General features: G+C 42.8%; 2 protein-coding genes across 5 annotated transcripts in view; one reads left to right on the top strand and one right to left on the bottom strand.

Annotated features, from left to right (window-relative positions):
• Positions 1-4,153, top strand: part of VPS13A (vacuolar protein sorting 13 homolog A) — a 315,178-nt gene extending 311,025 nt beyond the window's left edge. For all 3 annotated transcript variants that reach the window (XM_075128708.1, XM_075128710.1, XM_075128707.1), the window contains one exon: positions 2,702-4,153. The gene's annotated coding sequence lies outside the window, so the exon portion shown is untranslated. The remainder of the gene's footprint in view (positions 1-2,701) is intronic.
• The window catches only part of LOC142072186 (guanine nucleotide-binding protein subunit alpha-14), a 69,055-nt gene that overhangs the window by 22,662 nt on the left and 20,249 nt on the right, over positions 1-26,144 (bottom strand). The window lies entirely within an intron of this gene.

The raw sequence follows: 26,144 nt of genomic DNA, 5'->3' as shown, positions 1-26,144 counted from the left end.
TAAATGACAAACACATATGATTAAGTGAGAAAGCCTTGCAACCCCACCATCAGCCCCGAAACTATGAGGTGATTTTGGGCAATGCCAACATACTGGGCATGGCCGTTTTAAGAGGAAAGAAGGGAAGGATTAATGGGGAAAGATGGGCTTTTGGAGTCAGTTCTGTTCCTCATGCCACCCACCTGGAAGAGGAAAGCCCTCCCCACTATTCTGTAAACTTACTTAGCAGTGCGCCTGCTCTCCCGCCCTCAACAGTAACAAACATAAAGCAGTATAATGTCCCAGCTGAGACAGCTATTGTAAACACCATACAAACCTAGGATAAACCCTGGCTAGCAGTATTAGATGTAAAGGACATGTTCTTCATGGTCCCTTTGCAACCAGCTGACCAGGAAAGATTTGCTTTTACTTGGAAAGGTGTATTACCCGAATGCCACAAGGGTTTAAACACTCACCCACTATTTGCCATGGGGCACTGGCAAAGGTCCTAGATGACCTTATCCTGCCACCCAATGTACAAACTGTGCAATATATTGATGACATCTTAATAGGTGGGAAAACCTCAGAAGAGGTACAGGAGGTTATGAATCAAAGGAGCACTAGAAGCCCTTAATTTAGAGTTACCAGCTGAGAAATGCCAAGGTCCCTCCCAAGAGATAAAATTCTTAGGTACTGTATGGATGGGAGGTAGGAGGTCTGTGCCTAATGACACTGTGCAAGAGCTAAATCAGGCACCCTCCCCTGAAAGTAAAGATCAATTGAGACAGATTTTGGGAACCCTGGGGTTTTGGAGAAAACATGTACCTGGCTTTGCCATTATCGCCAGACCATTGTACAATTTGTTAAAGAAAAGTGCTGCCTGGGAATGGGCTCCTGCCCATGAGGAAGCCCTCAGGCAACTGATAGGGGAGATACACACCTATCAGGCTCTGGGTCCCATACATCCTGAAGCCCCATTCCATTTGTACCTAACTGTGGGAGCCACTGGAATGTCTTATGCTCTCTGGCAAGAAAGTGACACTGCTCCCAGACGACCAATTCAGTTTGGTTCCAAGTCATGGCAAGGGTCACAGGCTAACTACACGCCTTATGAGAAGGTGCTTCTGGCAGCTTATACAGCCTTGAGAGAAACTGAGGAATTAACTCAGGATAAGGACATCACAATTCACACTCCTCTTCCAATCATTAAACCTATATTGGAAGGGAAAGAGTTACCACCTGGTGTAGCACAAAAGATGACTATCCAAAGATGGGCACTTTACATACACCACAGGGTAGGTAGTGCAGACACTGCACAAAACCCCACTATGATTCAGGAATCCCTATGGAAAGTAGGAATGCCTGATGAATACCGCCTACCTCCACAGCAGTCTCCCATTAAGGATGCTGCCCCATTTGATCCTTCTAAGCCTGAGGGAGTATGGTTCACTGATGGCAGTGCCAGGCTGGTTAAAGGAAAATGGAAGGGAAAAGCTGCAGCAGCGCCTGCAGACACCTCTGCAGCACCCCTAACTGCTGAAATTGATGGGTCAGCACAACTTGCAGAATTAGCTGCAATTAAACTGGCCTGTGAAGCAGGAGCCACCGCAGTATATACGGACTCCTATGCGGTATGGGCAGGTGCCACTCAGTGGATCACTAACTGGAAAAATAACCACTGGGAAATAGGAGGTAAACCAGTATGGGGACTGGAATACTGGAAGTGGTTATATCAGCATGCTTTGCAACAACCCCTGTCTATAGGACATGTCTCAGCTCATCAGAGGAATAATACCCCAGCTGCACGGTTAAACAATTTAGCTGATGCAGCTGCCCAGCTCTTTACCACACAAGTAGAATGGGAACGCTTATATTCATGGTTACATGATAATTTAGGACACACAGGAAGTGATGAGTTAGTGCAGCAAGCACATATCAGGGGGTGGCCTATCACCCACAGACAGGCTAGAGACCTGGTGCAAGCCTGCACTATTTGTGCTGAGACTAGAAAACATATAGCAGAAGGACAAAGGTTTGCCAGGCTAAGAGATGGAAAAACACTATGGGCAACCTGGCAGGTCGGCTATGTCGGACCACTGCCCACTACAAGGCAGAGGTGGAAATACATCTTGACTGGAGTAGAAATTGTTTCAGGGATTGGTTTTGCATATCCAACCCAATTGGCAACAGGGTTGTCCACAGTTATGGGACTAAACCGCTTAACAGCAATTGTCCCAATGCCTCAAGAAATCCAATCAGATAATGGTTCGCATTTTAAGAATAAACTTGTAAGGGAATGGACCCTTAACCATGGAGTCCAATGGACCTTCCATATCGACCTCAATCTAATGGCATGGTCGAGCGCTGGAATGGGTTGCTAAAGAATCACTTGAAGCCTACTGATGGCACATGGGGAGACAGACTGGACGAAGTGGTGCAGAGATTAAACAACAGACAGACTCCTACAGGAAGTCCAATCAGCAGGGGATTCTTCCCTACAGGGAAAGCTATCTCCCCTGCCAGAACACCACTGCACAGTTCCAAGTATGCTCCCGGAGACACTGTTGTGATTAAACACCCAGCCCTGGGAACCTTTACCTGCGTTTTGCATGCCTATAGAGAGAAAGGTGTATGGAGTGCCTTAAATGCTGATAAAAGGCTAATAACCATTACAGAGGCTTGGATCGCATCCAAGACCGGCTGACCATGTGATTTATTGCAGGAATGGTCCCATGGTTCCGAGCAACCTGCCAGCTAACCTGTCAGCAAAATGGACCATGCAGCAGACCTGTTTGATCACTAGAGACTACTATGGACTGTTGATATATTTGCCATTACTTATAATAGCAGGTGTAATTTTTGCTTTTAAAATAAGTTTTTAGCTAGAACACGACCCACCAGAGATATGTTCCTGCAAGCCCTCATGATCCTTCTGTTGGCTCCAGTCACCTTGGCAATACCAGAACATCCTCTTCGGGGAGCAATCCAAACCATCGCCTCAGTACCACTACATGCAGTGGCTGAGAATGGACAAACCTCATGGATGCAATGGTTAACTCAACACTTGGGATTTTCCCTCTCCCCGTTTTTACATTCGGTTGTGAATACTGTTTTAACCATTTTAATTACTGTAATTGTTTTTTGTGTAACTTTATGTATTATGAAGCGTTTGATTCAAACTGCTCTTTCCTCCACGCAAATCAGATACCTAGAGCTAAAAAGGGATCCTAACCAATTCCGTGAACCCTCATCCTCTAATTCGGTTGTTGGGTATTTCTAGATTTCCCCAAGGAGGGCAAGAGGTGCTGGCATCACCGCCACCTTGCAATCTGGGATGTAGTGTGGTGCATCAGGGGGTGGAATGTAGCCAGACAGACAGCCCCCCCCCCCCCTCAGACCACCATTGCTGGAAACACAGGAGGAAGCCGGAACAGGGCACTTAACACATATTCCAGCACAGCCTTTGAAGCTGTGGAAAGCACAGGTGTGCTGCTACAATGTGCCTCTGGGAACAGATTAAGCTCACAGCAGGCAGAGGCCCTGTGACAGACATGGCTCTTAGCCCCTACTAAATAGCGTGATGCACACACACCAACATCCTAGGTGGGAAAATATTTACCCTGATAAAAGAAATGTCCAGTAGTCGAAACTTATTGTTTCTCTCCCTTGCAAGTGTAAACTACTCTTGCGAAAGCTGGCGTCACCCCGACAGACCAGCCTCAATTTGGCATAAGAAAGGAGAAAGAGAATAAAGGAGTACAGAGGTATAAGTAGGGGACCTACAGCACCATGATTTTTGAGTGCTTTTCACTATCTATCTGCTGGTCAGATAAGTGACAGCCTCCCAAGGCTTCTGCAGCTAAGAGGGTCCCTACGCCTTGTCCCTTATTCGTCTTTCCGTGGAATTGAGTGACCGATCCTGGCTTGTCACCGCTGGAATCGAGAGATGCAAGGAGGGTAAGAAGCACCCACACCTGATCTCCTATCTTTAGTGTACACATATTTTGAAATAGAGCTCTATACTTTGTTTTCTTTCTTTGGGATTGTGGCTTCAGTTTTGTAACTTGTTTGTGTGTGTGTAACATCTCTACATTTAAATAAGTAGGCACTAGCAATTTTGTAACCACATGATTAGAATCTAGCTTAATAAATTTTGGTAACCATTTATGCATAAGCCTGACTTGTTTTCTCTGGTTTACTGTAAAGCAGCCAACACAATTAAAGAACCTCAGCCGTTTTGGCTCTAAAGCCTGGCCATTAGGTGAGAGTACTAAGAGCCTAGCGTTGAGTTGTGCCGCCTCCACGGGGCAAACTCTTGGGGCACCTGTCAGTCAATCCTGGCTGCCCGCTGCGAAGGAGCTCTGAGCTCTAGCAGTTAAAGTCACGGGTGTGGAGAGGCTCTTAGTGCTGCCATTGGGGCACCTGTCAGTCAGTATTGACTGCCTGCTGCGAAGGAGCTCTGAGCTCTAGCGGTTAGTCACGGTTGGTATAAACGGGCATAGCTGGCACCTCACCAAACATCCTTGGCCGTCGGCTAACACCACCCTTTTCCTTCCCCACAACTTTGAAGAAAAAAAAAAGACTTCAGACTGAAATTAAAACAAAACCAACCATTACCCTGAGGAATTTCAGCTTTAGTAAGAACAAAGAAAAACTCACTGGTATTAATGCATGCCTGAAATCTGCCCAAGACTGCAGTTCGTTCACATTTGACTTCTAAATCTGACATATGCAAAACACTATAGAACACGATGGACAACTTTGATTATGGAAATTAGGCTCCTTCAAATGCTTAAATGGTCTGAAAAAAGCACAAGGTCTATCATTTTCTCCAGTCATGAAAACAACCCTGCAGCTTCTGCTCCCTCCTTCCCCTCCCATCCTGTGAGAATGGTATTGGAAAAAAAGGAGTCAGGAAAAGGGGAAAGTATAACCGGGCGCAGGTTAAGCAATGCCCCATCTAAGCAGCATTATTATTCAGCACCTTTTTTTTTTTTTTTTTTTTTAAGGCTTTTAAGGAAACTTGGTAACTACATAGTAAAAGGTAAACTCCTAGTGTAGTTATGGCATGTTTCAGAGTAGCAGCTGTGTTAGTGTGTATTAGAAGAGGAGGACTTGTGGCACAATCTCTAAGGTGCCACGGAACTGCAATAGACAAGATCATGCAGAAGTTACCAATCCAAGCCCTTGAAAGGTGTCAAGTTTGACTTTATACAGCAGCAGACACAGACGTTATTTGGAGTAGAGTGGGAGGGCCACCTGCTCACAGTGTCTGAAATGGAACTTTATCAAAGTCTAAGTGAGGCTTGTTTGTTCTCACCATTCTGTGAACACTTTCTAAAAATTACCCTACAAAATGCACACTCGTTTGTTTTACTCAACTAATCTAAATGTGTTTATAATCTAATGATTTTCTCGCCAGGATCAACCTTAGCTCTTTCACAAAAGATGGAAAGTAAAATAGTTAAAAGCACCTAAGTGATTTAGGAACTTAAGTCCAATTGACTTTGTGAGATGTAGGCCTCTATGTCCCTAAATCACTTTTGAAAATTTTAGCAGGAAGCAACTCATCTGTAAATCACATCTTGTATGATCCATAATAAATTGTTCAAACACAGACTATTCACATTATTGATTTTACTCTTATAATTGCAGTAGGTTTTGTTGCTTTACTGGTTTCTTGTTATTCTGTGACTGTACAATCACTTACTTGTGAATCCAGTTGTCACCTTCCTCTTTCTCCCTCAGTCCACTCAAATCTAAGGATATCACCTCTGATTCTTAAGCACAGGAGTCCAGGGATCAAAACAATTCCCTTTATATGGGTATTGTGCTGCAGGACCTATGAGGTAAGTGTGTGAAAAGGGCCAGATTTAGCCACTGCTGTGGTTGTGCTTTCTTCCACGGCTGGAAAAAAAGAGGAAAAATAGACCCCTCTCCCAGTATGCCATTGCTTTAGGGAACATTGGACTATTTGTCATAGATCATTAAGTATAGTTTTGAGGAATCACAGAACAGTATTTCAGCAAGAGGATACAGAAGTACACACAGAAGCTACAGCAATTTGTCAGCTCATTTATCAAACTTCTGATGACATAATAATAAATATGGAATCAGGAATGTTACTCTTTAACCAATGCAGATTAATTAAAAAAAGTTTTAGTTGTGTTAAACAGGGAAATCAGTTGGACAGCCAGCATAAGGATGACTTGCAAATATTTTTTATGAGTTAAATAAATGTCCATCTGCCAAGTACTCCAAATAGCAAAGGAAAATCATAATTCCCCTTCCCTGCCCTGGTCCCACTCAGTGTTGATTCAGTACACACTATGCTGTGACATCACAACACCAGCAACCCTGTTGGAACATGAGCCATCCCATGCAGAATTAGCTAAATCACCTTCTATCTCACACAGTGTTGAACCATTATTTATATTAGTTTATATCTCACATTTTATATATAATTTGGAATAGGTGAACAGAACCATTCAGATTACCTTCAAACTACAAATACAAATGTCATCTTACTTTGACTCTCCACCTTTGCAATTTCCTCATCCTTCAGCATTTTCTCATCACTATCAGGGGACACCTGACAAGTCCCTGCTACATCATCCTGCATCTCTGAGAACAGAGTCAGTTCCTCTCTCCCGCCAATTCACACATACAGTATAGAAGCCATAATAAAACAAACCAAGTTTGTATTAAGAGGGTACTATTTCAAAATCGTGTAGTATTCACAGGGAGCTTTTACAGCCTGGATTCTGTATATACTGTAACAGCACACTCTGTCTTTGCTCTCAGTGTTTACTTTGCTTTTAAAACATCTACTCCTTAGCCAGGAAAGAATAATGTATAAACCACAGATAAACAGAATTGCACATTAACAAGTAAAAAAGCATAGGCAGGTTGAAGTATACTTTATATATACTGCAATTAGTATAGACTGTCTCCTATCACTAAAGGACAAGAGTTTATGTAATAGCATCAAACCTAACAGCGTTGTGGCACTGTTTGAATACTAAGTCAGAGGGGAGAGAAAAACCACCTACAGAATTAGTAGCATAACTTCCTGGAGCAACCAGATTTTCCTTGGGAAGTTTCCCATCTACATTCTAACCAGGTCAGGCTGCACTTTGCTGGAGAGATCTGATAAGATCACAGGCCAACTTGTATAGCTGCATGTAATTATAAACTCTATCCTCTATGCCTTCTATATTTCTGTTGGATAGGGGCCAAAAACCGTAAAACCATTTTTTTCCTGTATGTTTGCCTTATAAAACGCAAAACACAAAACCAATGCATATACCACTCCTGATGTATGAATAAGTAGGTAAGGTAAATACCCCTGCTCTGAGCAAAGTTTGATGGCCAAGCTATAAAGCAATGAAAAGAAGGGATTATAAAGATATCTATACTGCAAGTGTGCAAAAATATTACATTTTTAAATTCAGGTGCACTTGAAATATTTGAGTTTTCACAAAACTTAGACTAAACTAGTGCAAACAATCTGCTATGCCAATACACTGGACAATTAAACACACTTCACAACTAGTAAATATTTGTCAGAATGAGTCAAACTCATGATGCAGTCAAGAACACTTATTATGAGGCCTGGCTGAATTCAATTTTATTTTTTTAATGTTTATATATAATATCAATGTTCACTTAAACTTTTTTTAAATTTTTCACAGTTGTGCAAAATTATGGGGGAGGAATCAGAAATTTAATGACAATCGACATTGTGATTCAAAAAGCTAACGCTTTATAAACACAAATTGTCAACATCACATACATATCCAAATATCCTTAAACCAAACTCTAATAAATTCTCAAGCAATATTTTTGTTACTTTGCCTATCTGTATATTTTGATCATGATCAAGGGGGAAAAAAATTTCATGGGTTTGTGTGCATACAATAAAACATTTACCAGTAAAACTCTAATCCTTCCAAGCCTACTTATAACTATGTAAAATGGCTTCTCCTGTTCCACCTCTTCCTTTAGCACTGCATTATCATTCGGCATAAGAACCACTAGCTAGATATTTATTCATCTAATTTCTGCTGAACCTTTAGCAGTTCACTTAACTTGCAGCAAGTAAGTTAAAAACAAATGTATTACCCCAACAAAATCAAAAGGAGTGGAGAGATCCTTGCACAGCAAGATAGTGAATAAACAAGAAAGGTTCTGCAGTTACTGTTCAACTCAGATCAAATGTGTTTTACTACAACAAAAAAAGACTGAGTAAATGATTAACTATGAACAGGCATTAACTATTAGTGCTTTTAAACATAATTACCCTTTGCAATTTTTAATGAAATCTTTTGTAAGTTGAACTTTCTTCTAAAACATGTATATTTTAGCCTAAGAAGTGCCAAAACTCAAACAGTAAATAAGGAAAGAAAGATGTTATCTACAGGATGTCAAATTAATATATTGGCAGGTTACAGTGAAAGAAAGTTCACCTTCTAACCTAGTTTTAGTCAATACAAACAGAAGTTTTCCCCCTCTCAATCTATCCTTTACAGTAAGAGATTATTATACTTTATATTTGAGCTAGAGGATCCACTCCCTCAGGGAGTTTTACATTTACAGGCCCAGATCAATATTGGATTTTTGTTATTGAGCATTTTTTTTTTTTATAATGTTTTCTCAGTAGAATATTACAACGTCCTAATAGTTAACACCCTTGACTCCAGTGAGGTCACCAAATGCTAAATTTGTCTGGCAGGAAATCATCCACATGCTACAAACCAGACTACAGGCACTATGTAAGGAACTAAAACAAGCTCCTACAATGCAAGGAAAAGTTTAATGAAACCAAAAAGATGATAGCTGTGGGCGTGGCCGAACCGTAATATCTGCTTTCTAGGTACATGACCTCTTCAAAGGAAAACAGGAAAGCAAATTATGAAAGAAAAATCTCTGTAACCATGGAACATGGTATTCTAATAGATCCTAACTTTAAAAGTGAATGACAGAACAGCAAAGCTTTTGTTCTTTGTTTTAACTGAAAGTCAGCTAAATATAGAGATGATTGCTCTTGTTTTAAGACGTTCCTTAGAGCAATGTAATTAAAAAGCTATGTGCAAAATACTTTTAATGCCAAATACTCTAAAAATCTTGTTTCTATAAAACCAGACCTCATTTTAGCTCTCAAGCAAAATTCCCTAATTATCTCTGAAATTCCTCATATTTGTTTTTTAAAACAAAAAGGAATACATTTACCAATGAGGGAACACCTGGTCAACTGTAGGCTGCCCTACTGGTGAACTCATGAGAGCAAGCTTTACATGAGCCCAACTGGTATTTCTACATTTTCAGCCTATGGGGATTTTCAGCAACTAGCTTTTCTCCACTCCTTTCCTCCTCAGAGCAAATACCAGAATGGTTAACATTCAAAAGTCCCCAGCTCAGTGCTTGCACCACAAAAAATTTACTTTACTCTTCTAAGCAGTCTAATAGCAAGTATATTGACAGACATATCTCTATGCAGCCCTGCTCTATTCCCTGTCAATTTTAATGCAAGAATAAAACTGTTGGCCCTGGTACACTGGCCAAATTCCATTCTAGGTAATTGCATTTAGCACGCCCAAAGTCTTCCTGTAATTTCAGTTCAATTGTTTTTGAAATTTTTAATGAAAAATTGAAAGCTTCAGAAACTCTCAACTCATTGAGAACTCACCTTCTAAATTCAACCCTCGTATAGAGGGTGCAATAGATTCTGTGCCCACTTACACCAATAAAATATTGAGTCCCTAAAAGGTTGGGAATTGTGCTGCTGTAAACTGGAAGGAGAGGTGCTTACATTACATATTCCTGTTTAGTTCCTCCCGCTTTATTTTAAACCCTCCAGTTAGTTACTTTCCCTGCCATAGCTCCTTTCCATCCTCTTGGTGGGTAAGTTACTGTGAAGGATGTGGGAGATGCCTGTAATAGTTGATGAATATGTGTGATTACGTTGCTTGCTATATGATTACCAGTGGTTAATTTCAGGAGGACTTACTGGCATGTCTTCAGGAAAGGGGACAATGCCTGCAGATTGCCCCATTCACCTATGCTTACTAGGTCAATGAAGGTGGCATTCCCTTTGAAGTTTACTCTAACCATACAGGAATCAACTGTTTGACTGGTAAGCCGCATCTTGTATCCTCAGGGGGTCTTCAGGTGAGAACTGGAACAAAATTTGGGACTGGATAATATCACAGTCCCTGAAGCACAAGGGAGAAGCAAGGATTGTGGGAATCAGCCTGAACCCCAGTCCCCAGAGGCAAGGATGTCTGCAACAACGTAGGCTTACCTAAACTATAGGTAAAACAGCTATGGATGTAGGCTGTTTGTGCTGTAAAGAACCCTAGTCTTTGTTCTGCTTTGTTCCCACTGCTGAGATTAAACAATATTTTGTTTCGAAAAGGCTGCTTTGGGTCACAGTATTCATCTATTGGTCACAGCTCCCAAAGGGAACACTAGAACAGAGTCAAAGGTACAGCTAGCCCTGAACCAGAGGTTTTCAAACTGGGGGGGGGGGGAAATCCCCCTGGGGGGGACCCAGAATGTATTCTAGGGAGTGTGAGAAGCTTTGGGGGGCTGGGAGGGAGGAAACTTACTGTGCAATATTCAGAAGGGTGGTGGTATGGTATTGCCATCCTTCCTTCTGCACTACTGATTGCAGCAACACTGCCTTCAGACCTGGGCACCTGACCAGCAGCCACAGCTCGCTGCTCTGCCTTCAGAGCTGCGTTACCCAATACGCCTGTTACTTTGGGGTATGCTCATTTATTAGGGTTACTCTTCTGGGAGGGGGGGTTCTGTAATTCTATTAATGTGCTGCTTATGTCACTTGTGTGTTCATATGGAGCTCTACTCCTTTCTGAAAGTCATCTCCCAAGGGAGCTATCCTTCAGGACTTAGGTTCCCACAGCCCTAGAACTAGATGAACACGGACACACACACACAGACAGAGAAAGTCTGAGCAGACCGCGTCAATCAGCACTCTCAAGCCCATCCCCTCATATGTTCCTGGTCTCCATGGGCTGGGCCAAGCAGCTCCTTCAAGCTATCCCCCCTATGTGCCCCTGGTCTCAACAGGCTGGGCTGAGCAGCACTTTCAGCTGCCCCCGCCCTTATATGCCACAGGTTTAACACGTCCCTATCCCACTTTCATGTCACAATTGTACTGGCGGTAACCCACTTGATGAGCAAACCCCACCGCATTTTTGGGCGCTACAGGGATCTTTAGCTTAGGTAAAAGAAGCGTTGCTGCAGAGTAAATGGGAAAAGCTAAGAACACAAAAGAGTAGAGTTCAGCGAGAGAGAGAGAAGCAACCAGCTTAACCATAAAAGTTATTTATTGAATAATAATGATAACTACACAAGGAGAGCCTAAATCAACATAACAGTTCATTATAAAAGGTTAACTGAGGTAGAGAGAGAGAGAAAAAGAGGGGGATCTCACCCACTCCAGGAGGCTTGAACTGGTTAGGGTTCCCAGATGATAGTGGTAGCTCAGGGTCCTGAGGGCAGGAGACAGGCAGAGCCCCCAGCATGATCAGTCAGGCGAAGATGGAGTCCCAGTGGAATGATGCATAGTTTGGATCTAAGCATCAGAACACTGATTGGAAGGTGAGTAGGGATTTTTGTAGAGGAAATTACAATGGTTCAAGGGAGAACACTAGATTTGTTTACAGATAAACTGATGACTCAAGGGTTTTCTTTAGGCTAGACAATAGGAGCTGATCACTCTTGGCTCTGAGTGGTCTTTTCTTCCAGGGAGCTCACAATGCAACTAGGCTGCTTCAGTATTTTGGATATCAATCACGGATTTATTACTAGAATTGGTCTGATAATTGCTGAGCTGGGTGTGTGCAGGCGTAGGTTCATTAACATCTGGAGCAGAGATTACCATGATGAAGTGCGTCCCAGAGTTCTGTTTCAGAGTAACAGCCGTGTTAGTCTGTATTCGCAAAAAGAAAAGGAGTACTTGTGGCACCTTAGAGACTAACCAATTTATTTGAGCATAAGCTTTCGTGAGCTACAGCTCAAATAAATTGGTTAGTCTCTAAGGTGCCATAAGTACTCCTTTTCTTTTTCTAGAGTTCTGTGCGGTTCTCCATTCTGTATGCAAATTGAGATGTCTCCCTGTCCCATCTTTCATGCAGATGAAGCTAGGGGAGTTCTCTGTTCTTCATTCTGCATGCTAATGGAGATGTTTTAATCTTGTCACCCTTGTCAGGAGGGGTCTAGGTGTGTCTCCCAACGCCCTTCACTGCTCTCTGCAAGTTTTTTCTCTGATGGGTTTTGGTTTAAGGGTGGGGTGGGGGGTGTCTTTCAGACAGGCTGGATACTGCACCCTGGTTCCCCAAGAACACAGAGCTGAGCACCTGGGGGGTGGGGTGTACACTACTACAGACACAAAGAAGGGGAACACGATCAAGTAAATTTGAGAACCACTGCCCTGAATCATTACTGTTACACTCATTTTGCACATTTCCTGAATGTTAATTCAGTTATTTGCCACTTGCATCCAATATGTAAATTTAAGCTGCTGCTGAACTTGATCAATAATCCACAGTGCAACATTTTTACTTGCATTTCTGACATCTTAGTTAAAAATCTACAATATATACACATACAGGTGTGCATAGGGCCCACCTCCTCAACCACAGATTATTGATCTGTTCAGAATGTTGCAAAAAAAAAAAAATCCTTTAGTTACAAATTGATTGACAAAAATAGCTGTAAATATGAGTTTATACATAAACTGGGCTGTAAATAGGATTCAGAAATCTATCAAGGAGATTTTGAATTGGCAGGATATTAAGCACTCTGATGAGTACAAAAAGAAGTCCCAAAAATCTTTTCCTTGAACTCACAGTGATCTGGCCCATGACTGATTTTTCCCTTGTGTTAGCTTTGTAGTATGCTGGCTTCTACTGAACCATATTCCATTTCTCTTGGAAAGAGGCAACACTTTTCAGTGCTCCTTTTGTGCTTTTAATCTACCCTAGTCTGATACTAAATCCACATTACCTTGTGTCTATATCATTTCACTTATGAAAGAAAAAAAAAAAACTTTAATTGATTGCTTTTCCCACTACAAGGATTCACATTTCTAGAAAAGAAACACCTTAATTCTTACTTGATTTTAATTATTAAAATGGCATTTCATAAGCACCTGATTAATTGAGGTATCAGCAAGTACTGCAGGTTACAATTCATGATTCTGCAACCTTTAACTTCACAAGGCAACTGTCAGATTACTTGATACACTAATACTTGGTTAATACACCATCACAGTTTTGCATTGTTAAAACATACAGGCTGGTACATTCCTTGTATTAAATGTCTTATTTAAGGATTTAAACACCTGTGATGATAAGTGCTACAAAAACTGCTGGCGAAAGGATTAGTAAACCAAAAATAAAACAAAACAACCATTCTATAGCCAAACCTGTAAAATCTGTGAAGCTGCATGAAGACGGTGCTATTAGAGGTATTCATCCTCTAACTGCTGCCTCTGGGTAGACAAATCCGCTTGGGGAAAGATTCTGATTCCAGTTACACCAGTCTAACAGAGTTGATTTTAGCCCCAAGCGTCTATTATTTCAAGAAGAAAAGGAGGACTTGTGGCACCTTAGAGACTAACCAATTTATTTGAGCATAAGGTGCCACAAGTCCTCCTTTTCTTTTTGCGGATACAGACTAACACGGCTGCTACTCTGAAATCTATTATTTCAAGGGTATACGTTAGCTGCGCTCTCCTGCTAGAGCCTCCGAACAAGCTCAAGGTTATGAGAGGTTATACCCGAGGCAGTACTGCCATCCCCAAATGTTCAAAAATTGTGAGTCAGGCTCACCAAAAATCATGAGATTGGCTTTAACAATCATGAGATTATGTAAAAAATAATAGGTTTGGTGTTTTTTTTAAATTTGCCTTCTGTTTGTTTGTTTTGAGCCTTTAGGGTGCACTTTACATTTTGAAGCTTTCTCCACAGCCATGAGGACTAGAAACTTACTTTTTCTTTAATAAAAAAAGGCTGAAATCATCACCTATCCACTTGACTCCAGAAGCTGGGGCTTTAAGGAAAACAATAATTGTCATTAGGCTTTTGATAAAATCATGAGAGTTGGCAACACTGGTCATGGTCTCACATCAAAACCTCTTTTCTTCCATGCTGCAGAGATTTTGGAACTTTGTTGATTCTTTAGCCAGTGAGAGTTTTTAATGACTGGGAGAGAGAGATGGGACAAATGGCTCCTGATTAGCCACCAACTGTGCACACAGTATTATTTTGGTTACTCCATCTCCCTCAGCCCCTCCCCAGCCTGCTTGTTTGTCTCATCCATCTATAATGTAGCGCATAGTAGTTAAAAGGTAAAACTAAGGGACCTCACTTCAATCCTAATAGTGATAACTAGACAGGTGAACCAACTTGGAGACAGTTTAGAAAGAACAGAAGGAATTCAAACATTGTTTTCTCCACAATTATTTCCAAGGGAAGTAGAAATGGTTTGAATAAGATCCATTATAATACAGCTATAAGAAGTGGAGAAAGCGGTCGATTAATATACAAAAAGAACCAGCAAAACTGCTCTTCAGGAAATGGGATAAATCCTATTGTACGAGACAAGATTTTCTGTAATTTTTCAGTGGGCAAAATGCTAAATCTCCTGTTTAGTTGAAACTCCCCTCACCAGAATTTCTCCAGCATATCTCCAGCCTTGCTTATATTCACAACTGTAAATATTTATAGCACAAGCTTGCTAATCACTTTGTTGCTAAAGGATCTTTTTTGTTTAAAACTTGTGAGGAGTTCATGAGATAAACACTTGTAATATATGGGCCAGGAAACAGCCTACACATGTCTCTATCCAGACTGTACATGTGTATTACAGACAGACATTTTAAACACTAACTGCTGTCCATGAGAGTTTGACCAGGATAAAGGTGACTTGTACCTAGGGTGACCAGATGGTCCGATTTTATAGGGACAGTCCCGATATTTGGGGCTCTCTTATATAGGTTCCTATTACCCCTGTGGCAGAGCGCCAACTTTGTCCCCATGAGTCCCGCACTTCCAGGCGGTTTATGCTAGCTTCAGAGGCTCACTGTAACCCTCCACATAGCCCTTCTCTCTCTAGGGCCAGGGATAGAGTCTACTGAGCCCTTTTCATCATAAGCCAGCAAGGAGGTTTGTGAGAACTCCCACAGTCTGTGTTGCTCCTGCGGCCTCATACCAAAACAGTTTAGTCTCCTGTCCTGACAGGGGCCTGTTTTCCCCTCCCAGGAGGTGTTTCTGTAGTGGTGGGTTGGGGGGAACCTGGGCCTGCCCTCTACTCCGGGTTCCGGCCCAGGGACCCTAATGATAGCAGCTGTTGGCAGCCAACCTTTCACTGCCAAAGTTGCTACATTTCCCTGGGCCACTTCCCCACAGCTCTCCTGCTTCTCCCTTCTTCACCCTTACCTTAGGGCTCCCTTACCAATGACTTGAGGGTGTCTTCATTAACCAGCCCTTCAGCCACACTTCCTCTCCTCTGCCAGGCTGGAGTGAGCCCTTTTATAGTATCAGAGGGGCCTTAATTAGAGTCAAGTGGTCACCTTAGCATAATGGCCTCACCTGGCTCTTTGCAGGTTAACTGGAGTCAGGTATTCTCATTAGCCTGGAGCAGCCCCTGCTCTGGTCAGTCAGGAAACAGAAAACTGTTAATCCAGTGGCCAGTATATCTGCCTTCAGCTACTCTGCTGTACCCAACTGGCCTAGGTCTATCACACCCCGCACGCTCTGTTCCGATTTTTCACACTTGCTGCTGGTCACCCTACTTGTACCACAAGCAGCCTTGCATACAGTAACTACTCTCTACCCATCTCCATTGCTGCAGTAGGCAAGATCAGGGCAGGAACCTAACAGAGGGGTGAATCCCCTGTATTTCTGCTGGGACAAAGAGAATAAGGAAAGTGGTGGTAAAGCTTCAGGGAGCAGACACTAATGTTTACGGCCCCAATCCAGAGCCCACTGAAGCCAACAGGAACCTCTGAATTGCTTCAGTGTATGCTGGAAGATGTCTTATATGAAATTCAGTTCTGTACACTGGGCTATTATAAAGGCTGCACTCCAGTTACGACCCACTTAACTCTTCAAAATATGGCTTTCATGGGGTTAATATGGTGCATAGGCTTATGCTGGCCTTCTGCTCACCACTCATTCCTTTCAACTGCTTAGGAAAGTGCCCATATGTGATTCAATGTGAACTGCGGTATAATTGCTATTTCATAGTCACATACAACCACAGCCCCAGAGTTGCGGTAAGCTAAGCCGATGTCTTCACCTTACATAGGAAGCTAAAGATTGGCTATATGGATCCATGTTCCTGTCATACATTTGAAAATCTGAGAAAGGCAACAGAAAAAAAATTATTATTTCGAAGTGGCAACCATAGTGACTCATCTGAACAAGAACTAGAGCCTAAAAGTACAAAATGAAAAGGAATATGGACAAATTAGATTCTACTGTCTGAGATAAATATATTTTCTGATGAATTCAAGCAAGGTTGATTCTAGAATAAATAATTCCTCTCGGATAATAACCCATTTCATTTATGATCATTCTCTAAAAAGTGCTTTAAAATCGGTATTAGAGCGGGCGGGGCCTACTCAATAGAACAAGCAGTGGGAGTCAGAAGCTCTGGGCTCTTTCGCCTGCTCTGCCACTGATCTGTTGTGTGACCTTGGGCAAATCATTTCCCCTCCTCTGTTTACACGCTCACCTTTTTCTTTTCTATTTAGACTGTAAACTCTCCGGGGATTGTCTCATGTGTAAGTGCAGTGCCCATGCTACTGGGGACCCAATCTTAACTGGAGCCTCTAGGTGCCACTGTAATACAAATTAACAACAAACAATTGGCAAGTAGTTGTGAGTATACACCACACATTTAAATTGGACTATTTGACCTCTAATATAAATTTTCAGAAAAAAATCAGATACTTTTTATAGGATTTAGCAGAGAAAATGTCAGTACACAGTAATTTCAGGATTCAGTTTGATAGCTAACATTAAATTACTGTATGACTATTACAAGGTATTAGGAAAACACTTATAATCTGCAGCCCCTTTAATTCAGTAAACCTTCATGAAGAATAACCTGATAAGGTCTTCCGTTATGCAGAATACCTACAAAGCTCAGCTCTGTTAGGAGGTATGTGACTTAAGTGGTATCAGCCACCCAAGAAGTGTGAGTAGCTGGCTCCTTCGGAAGTGGTGCTGCTTTATAAAAACATTTGTTACCTTTTTACGATAACTCATTAATGAATTCTGAACAATGGAATGGTGCTAGATAGCGGCATACACAGACAATCCATCTCTTTCATAATGTGTTTTATAACACTCTCTCTCTCTCTTTCAAATATGGAAAGTCAGGTTGAGAGCCTGGCTAGAATAGCTCATAATCCTTCCTTTGCCACCACTAAAAATAAAACAAGAAATGCAGCTACACATACACTTATGAATTTATTTAGGGACAATGCTGCCTTTAGCAGGGGGATATGGACTGGATGATATCAAGGTCTTACCGTTCTAGGACTCTGAATCCTCCATACTTGACACCGACCCTGCTCAAAATTGCCCATGTAATCAAAAACACAGTGATGTTGTTGCAACATTTCTGCTACAACTCTCTGCTGAGTTCCAAATACAAAATCTATCAGTGTATCTTAGCCCTGGTCTACACTAGGACTTTAGGTTGAATTTAGCAGCATTAAATCGATGTAAACCTGCACCCGTCCACACGATGAAGCCCTTTATTTCGACTTAAAGGGCTCTTAAAATCGATTTCCTTACTCCACCCCTGACAAGTGGATTAGCACTTAAATCGGCCTTGCCGGCTCGAATTTGGGGTACTGTGGACACAATTCGACCGTATTGGCCTCCGGGAGCTATTCCAGAGTGCTCCATTGTGACCGCTCTGGACAGCACTCTCAACTCAGATGCACTGGCCAGGTAGACAGGAAAAGAACCGCGAACTTTTGAATCTCATTTCCTGTTTGGCCAGCATGGCAAGCTGCAGGTGACCATGCAGAGCTCATCAGCACAGGTGACCATGATGGAGACCCAGAATCGCAAAAGAGCTCCAGCATGGACCGAACGGGAGGTACGGGATCTGATCGCTGTTTGGGGAGAGGAATCCGTGCTATCAGAACTCCGTTCCAGTTTTCGAAATGCCAAAACCTTTGTCAAAATCTCCCAGGGCATGAAGGACAGAGGCCATAACAGGGACCCGAAGCAGTGCCACGTGAAACTGAAGGAGCTGAGGCAAGCCTACCAGAAAACCAGAGAGGCGAACGGCCGCTCCGGGTCAGAGCCCCAAACATGCCGCTTCTATGATGAGCTGCATGCCATTTTAGGGGGTTCAGCCACCACTACCCCAGCCGTGTTGTTTGACTCCTTCAATGGAGATGGAGGCAATACGGAAGCAGGTTTTGGGGGCGAAGAAGATGATGATGAGGAGGAGGTTGTAGATAGCTCAGAGCAAGCAAGCGGAGAAACCGCTTTTCCCGACAGCCAGGAACTGTTTCTCACCCTGGACCTGGAGCCAGTACCCCCCGAACCCACCCAAGGCTGCCTCCTGGACCCAGCAGGCGGAGAAGGGACCTCTGGTGAGTGTACCTTTTAAAATACTATACATGGTTTAAAAGCAAGCATGTGAAAAGATTACTTTGCCCTGGCATTCGCGGTTCTCCTAGATGTGCTCCTAAAGCCTTTGCAAAAGGTTTCTGGGGAGGGCAGCCTTATTGCATCCTTCATGGTAGGACACTTTACCACTCCAGGCCAGTAACACGTACTCGGGAATCATTGTACAACAAAGCATTGCAGTGTATGTTTGCTGGCATTCAAACAACATCCGTTCTTTATCTCTCTGTGTTATCCTCAGGAGGGTGAGATATAATTCATGGTCACCTGGTTGAAATAGAGTGCTTTTCTTCAGGGGACACTCAGAGGAGCCCATTCCTGCTGGGCTGTTTGCCTGTGGCTGAACAGAAATGTTCCCCGCTGTTAGCCACAGGGAGGGGGGAAGGTTGAGGGGGTAGCCACGCGGTGGGGGGAGGCAAAATACGACCTTGTAACGAAAGCACATGTGCTATGTATGTAATGTTAACAGCAAGGTTTACCCTGAAAGAGTGTAGCCACTGTTTTATAAAATGTGTCTTTTTAAATACCGCTGTCCCTTTTTTTTTTCTCTCCACCAGCTGCATGTGTTTCAATGATCACAGGATCTTCTCCTTCCCAGAGGCTAGTGAAGCTTAGAAAGAAAAAAAAAACGCACTCGCGATGAAATGTTCTCCGAGCTCATGCTGTCCTCCCACACTGACAGAGCACAGACGAATGCGTGGAGGCAAATAATGTCAGAGTGCAGAAAAGCACAAAATGACCGGGAGGAGAGGTGGCAGGCTGAAGAGAGGGCTGAAGCTCAAATGTGGCGGCAGCGTGATGAGAGGAGGCAGGATTCAATGCTGAGGCTGCTGGAGGATCAAACCAGTATGCTCCAGTGCATGGTTGAGCTGCAGCAAAGGCAGCTGGAGTGCAGACTGCCACTATAGCCCCTGTGTAACCAACCGCCCTCCTCCCCAAGTTCCATAGCCTCCACACCCAGACGCCCAAGAACGGGGTGGGGGGCCTCCGGCCAACCAGCCACTCCACCACAGAGGATTGCCCAAAAAAAAGAAGGCTGTCATTCAATAAATTTTAAAGTTGTAAACTTTTAAAGTGCTCTGTGGCATTTTCCTTCCCTCCTCCACCACCCCTCCTGGGCTACCTTGGTAGTCATCCCCCTATTTGTGTGATGAATGAATAAAGAATGCATGAATGTGAAGCAACAATGACTTTATTGCCTCTGCAAGCGGTGATTGAAGGGAGGAGGGGCGGGTGGTTAGCTTACAGGGAAGTAGAGTGAACCAAGGGGCGGGGGGTTTCATCAAGGAGAAACAAACAGATCTTTCACACCATAGCCTGGCCAGTCATGAAACTGGTTTTCAAAGCTTCTCTGATGCGTACCGCACCCTCCTATGATCTTCTAACCGCCCTGGTGTCTGGCTGCGCGTAACCAGCAGCCAGGCGATTTGCCTCAACTTCCCACCCCGCCATAAACGTCTCCCCCTTACTCTCATAGATATTGTGGACCACACAGCAAGCAGTAATAACAGTGGGAATATTGGTTTCACTGAGGTCTAAGCGAGTCAGTAAACTGCGCCAGCGCACCTTTAAACGTCCAAATGCACATTCTACCACCATTCTGCACTTGCTCAGCCTGTAGTTGAACAGCTCCTGACTACTGTCCAGGCTGCCTGTGTACGGCTTCATGAGCCATGGCATTAAGGGGTAGGCTGGGTCCCCAAGGATACATATAGGCATTTCAACATCCCCAACAGTTATTTTCTGGTCTGGGAATAAAGTCCCTTCCTGCAGCTTTTGAAACAGACCAGAGTTCCTGAAGATGCGAGCGTCATGTACCTTTCCCGGCCATCCCACGTTGATGTTGGTGAAACGTCCCTTGTGATCCACCAGAGCTTGCAGCACTATTGAAAAGTACCCCTTGCGGTTTATGTACTCGGCGGCTTGGTGCTCCGGTGCCAAGATAGGGATATGGGTTCCATCTATGGCCCCACCACAGTTAGGGAATCCCATTGCAGCAAAGCCATCCACTATGACCTGCACATTTCCCAGGGTCACTACCCTTGATATCAGCAGATCTTTGATTGCGTGGGCTACTTGCATCACAGCAGCCCCCACAGTAGATTTGCCCACTCCAAATGGATTCCCAACTGACCGGTAGCTGTCTGGCGTTGCAAGCTTCCACAGGGCTATCGCCACTCGCTTCTCAACTGTGAGGGCTGGTATTCATGCACTTCAGGGCAGGGGAAAGCAAGTCACAAAGTTCCATGAAAGTGCCCTTATGCATGCGAAAGTTTCGCAGCCACTAGGAATTGTCCCAGACCTGCAACACTATGCGGTCCCACCAGTCTGTGCTTGTTTCCCGAGCCCAGAATCAGCGTTCCACAGCATGAACCTGCCCCATTAGCACCATGATGCATGCATTGGCAGGGCCCATGCTTTCAGAGAAATCTGTGTCCATGTCCTGATCACTCACGTGACCGCGCTGACGTCGTCTCCTCGCCCGGTATCGCTTTGCCAGGTTCTGGTGCTGCATATACTGCTGGATAATGCGTGTGGTGTTTAATGTGCTCCTAATTGCCAAAGTGAGTTGAGCGGCCTCCATGCTTGCCTTGGTATGGCGTCCGCACAGAAAAAAGGCGCGGAATGATTGTCTGCCGTTGCTCTGACGGAGGGAGGGGCGACTGATGACACAGCTTACAGGGTTGGCTTCAGGGAGCTAAAATCAACAAAGGGGGTGGCTTTACATCAAGGAGTATTTCAGGCAGGACTTCACGGAGGGTTCCAATAAGAAATGGTGCACCTAAGTTATTTTTGTTATTGGAACAAGGAGGTTAGCCTGGCCTCTGATTGATACATGGCTAGATTTACCTCGCTGCACCTTCTCTGTGAGTGACAACAGTGTGACCTAGAGGAATGAGTCCCCTAGACAGGGGAGGGGGGAAGCAAATGAGTACAAAACAAATCCGGTCTATTTCTTGTTTTGATCCACTCCATCTATCTTTTACATCTTTGGCTGGCAGCAGACGGTGCAGAAGGACTGCATGCCATCCACATCTCATGGCTGCTCGGCAGAAGATGGTACAGTACGACTGCTAGCCATCCTCATCTCTTGCCTGCCCGGCAGAAGATGGTACAATACGACTGCTAGCCATCCTCATCTCTTGCCTGCCTGGCAGAAGATGGTACAGTACGACTGCTAGCAATCCGTATCGCCTGCCTGCTCACCATAAGACGGTTCAATAGGACTGACTGCAGGACTAAAGAGAATGACCTGGTCAAGTCACTCCAAATTTAGTCCCTGCGCCCATGTCTGCCCAGGCGCTCCCAGCCAACGTGGCCAGGAGTACCTCGGACATGACGATGACGGCTACCAGTCATATTGCACCGTCTGCTGCCAGAAGGCAATGGGTTGCTGCTACTGTGTAGCAATGCCGTACCACGTCTGCCAGCACCCAGGAGACATACGGTGATGGTTACCTGAGCGGGCTCCATGCTTGCCGTGGTATGGCGTCTGCACAGGTAACTCAGGAAAAAAGGCGCGAAACGATTGTCTGCCCTTGCTTTCACGGAGGGAGGGAGGGAACGGGGGCCTGACGATATGTACCCAGAACCACCCGCGACAATGTTTTAGCCCCATCAGGCATTGGGATCTCAACCCAGAATTCCAATGGGCAGCGGAGACTGCGGGAAATGTGGGATAGCTACCCACAGTGCAACGCTCCGTAAGTCGACTCTAGCCTTGGTACTGTGGAAGCACTCCACCGAGTTAATGCACTTAATGCACTTAGAGCATTTTCTGTGGGGACACACACACTCGAATATATAAAACCGATTTCTAAAAAACCGACTTCTATAAATTCGACCTTATTCCGTAGTGTAGACATACCCTTAAACATAACTCTGGAAAAGTCAAGAAAGAAAAAGCAGCACTGTGTGGTTGGATTAAATAACTTCCCCTAACTCAGTGGTTCTCAACCTGCAGCCCATAGGCCACTTGCGGCCCAGTCAGCACACAGCTGAGGCTCATATGACATCGTCAGGGCCATCTAGGTAGTACTGGATGCAGCCCACATAACACATTGTGGGATGCAAATGTGGCCCACAATGGTAAAAAGGTTGAGAACCACTGCTAACTGATGCACAGGTATGTAGCTTCCTGATCAATTCTGATGCAGTATGTTAACTGCCCTCTGTAATATGCTTTCCCTGTTGGGTTTCACCTACGTTAACGTGTGTTCTTACAAATGAACAACACAAAAATATATAGGGTGACCAGAGAGCAAGTGTGAAAAATTGGGACAGTGGATGGGGGTGGGGGGGGAAACGGGACGACGGGACAACTAATAGGCACCTATAAAAAGACAAAGCCCCAAATATCAGGACTGTCTCTACAAAATCAGGACAACTGGTCACCCTAAAAATATGGTTCATAGCTGGACAATTTTTTGCTAGATGCTTGAAATTGACGGGATGTGTAATGGAATGCTAAGCCGTATTTTATTATTCAGCCACTAGACAGTACTGTGCATAAAATACCTTATTTAAACGAACCTCAGCCATACCTGGCAGAGCATTACAGGATGTTATGATGAACACATCTGGTGTGTATAAACAAGTTTTGTAGCAAGTCCATATCTGGCACAGGAACATGACAGGATGTCCATGAAATACAAACTGAGCAAAGGAATACCAAGACTACTGCTTGTTTGAGAATGATCTTAACACTGAAACCTTCTTCTTTCAAAGAAGAATTGTAACTGGAACTTGGATAGTATCGACTTCTTTATTAAATGCATCCTAATGTTGCCCCACTGTTGCCCCGCATTTACCATAACAAATCATAAATATACTAAATATCTAGAGGACTCTTTTAAAACACACAAATTAAGAACGGCTGCTGCTTCATAATCATCATGCAACTTTGATTTAAGACAACAGATTGAAAATCTTAGTAGTTTTTTTTAGTACTTGCAGTGGAAAGGCTGCAAATAGTAAATGATCTTCTCTGTTTAGTCTTCATTTAGTTGGGTACCAGGTGTCTCTACACACAGGGTAAAATAAAAATCTACATGCAGTAGCTTGCAGACAAATTGCAACTAAAGGTCCTATCCTGAATGCTTATATGGTACATTTGGAAACAGCTGGATGTTGAAAACAACTTGATGATGGAGATCTGCATTTGCTACTCGCTATACAAAGTTCAGGGGTGGGGAGTAAGGGGAGGAGGAGGGAGGTTGGGATGGGGAGGACAATATACAAAAGGAGTAAAAACTAATTCCAAATCTGAACAATACAGACAGACAGACAGAGACAGGTTCTGAGAAGATTAAGTAACAATGAAACAAATAGTTTATCACAAGAGCTGAAGTCTCAGGACTAATCTAACCAGTGCCAATTTTTGATTTGGAACATTCTTTTCATTTCAAATACAAGAGACAATAATTATGAAATGGATATATCCTAAGGGCAGTATGAATTGTTGGCCTTTGCTAATAAAAAGAGTTTAATCAAGGCTGCCTTTATTGTTGGATGTTTATTTGCCTTAATACATCTATGAACAGAGATTAATACTTTGCATAATATACATTAGAAAAAAAGTAAGTCTGATCATTATTTTCTTTTTAAGTGTTAGCCCAACTATGAAAACGGGTCGGGGGAGGGGAAGGAATGATGATGTGTTGCATGCTAATAAATTCAAGAGATGTAGTATTTTAATTTGTAGCAGTTCTTTCATATATCTCCCAGACAGCATGTACAGGGTGTTATTTTGTAAATGGATTTTGTGTGTGTGTGTGTGTGTGTATCAAAAGTTCTTCAGCAGAAGATGGGCACAAGCAAATCATATCCTAACCAAGGGGGGGAGGGAAATCAAACTTAAAAAGGGACATTAACTAGAGGAGCTCTTGAGTTGGTATTTAAACCACAGAAATGTAAGAAATATGCATGGAAAATTTCTCTATTAAGGTTAACTTCATTTTACAAAATGTTCTCACACATACTTCTAAAGAATTGTACTGGCTCAATTTTTAATGAGGAATAGAGGCTCTCTATATAAATTAGATCAGATAAACTATGCCTGCTTAAATTCGCCAATGAAACCACTCCAGTTTTTTATTTAAAACACAACATGAACCTAATACTGTTAGAGCAGAAGCATTTCAATAAAGTTGGAATTCCTCAGTATAAAACATCTGTTCCTGGGATTTAATTAAATACGGTTTCATATTTAAGAATCAGCTGCTGGGTTCATCACAGAACTTTCAGACACAAGTTTTTGGTAGAAAGACACAGTACTGTCTTAAAAGCAAGTATAGTTCTCTAAATGTATTCATCCTTCCTAAAATATTGGGGTTCAAATATCGCGCAGGGTTGAAACAAGAAGGGAAAAACAATGATGAAAGCAAAGCTAAAAAAGTCCACTGTCACAGATCCTTTTTTTTTTTTTTTTGGGGGGGGGGGGGGTCTTAAAATTGAATGAGCATTATTGACTTAGATATGGTCTCAAAATTTAAATTTTCTAAAAATAAGGTTTCATAAAATCTAAGACACTTGGAAATTGTTCCACAGGTTTTTTCCCCCTGAATTCCAACAGAAACAGACTGTTTATTTTTAGATAAAATAATATTGTGCTGAAGTGCTTGAAATCCAAGCATTGTAGCAGTAAGAACCTGAAAGTGAAACTGACTAAACAAAAGTGAAATTAATTTAAGTGAATTTCCAGTGTTAAAGTTAAAAAAAAAACCACACAAATTAAACAAAGAGCTTAACTCATTACAAACAAACTAGATTTTTAAAGTTCTCATGTTTAATATACAACATATTAGTAACATAAGAGAAGAAACCTATTTGCATTTAACATATGATCTTAAGCGACTGTCTCAGCCAAATGTCCTTGTTCCTTCTTTGCACCTTATGTAAGTGAAAATCTAGCAGATGGAAATGTTACAAGAAGTTATTTCAATATTTTTGATTCTCTAACTATCACTATCATCTTCACTGCATGGAAACAATTGGTAGATACAATCAAATATTGTTTTGATTTGCACTGTTCTATAACTTTCATCAAAATAAACTTATTGCTGAGGATTTCAGACATTTTCATATCAGGCTGTCACAGGCAAACACTCATAATGGGCCTTCAAATGTGTCCCAGAATCTTTCGCACTTACAGCCCCCACACTTCAAAAACATTTCCACAGGAATCAGTGGAATGGTGCATAGGTCACTCTTGGTGTCAGAGAAAGGACAGTTAGTTAGTTACAAATGATTCAACAAAAAATAGGATGTAGGGAATTGGAGTTAGTTTGAAAATCCCCAGCAACTGTAGGGACTTCCCCTCTGGGGCTAGACACCCCAAAACAGGGACTGCTGGGCTCACATAAAAGTGACAGTTTATTCTTTTAAAAACTACTTCCAGATAAAATATTTATACATTTATCCACATTTTACATGACTGTAAAGACAGAATTAACAGGTGTGTGGCAAGATTTGCATTCA

Source organism: Caretta caretta, chromosome 5 (assembly GCF_965140235.1).
Source record: "Caretta caretta isolate rCarCar2 chromosome 5, rCarCar1.hap1, whole genome shotgun sequence".
Taxonomy (NCBI): Eukaryota; Metazoa; Chordata; order Testudines; family Cheloniidae; genus Caretta; species Caretta caretta.
The sequence above is the reverse complement of the archived record's forward strand: the minus strand, read 5'-3'. Positions and strand labels throughout refer to the sequence as shown.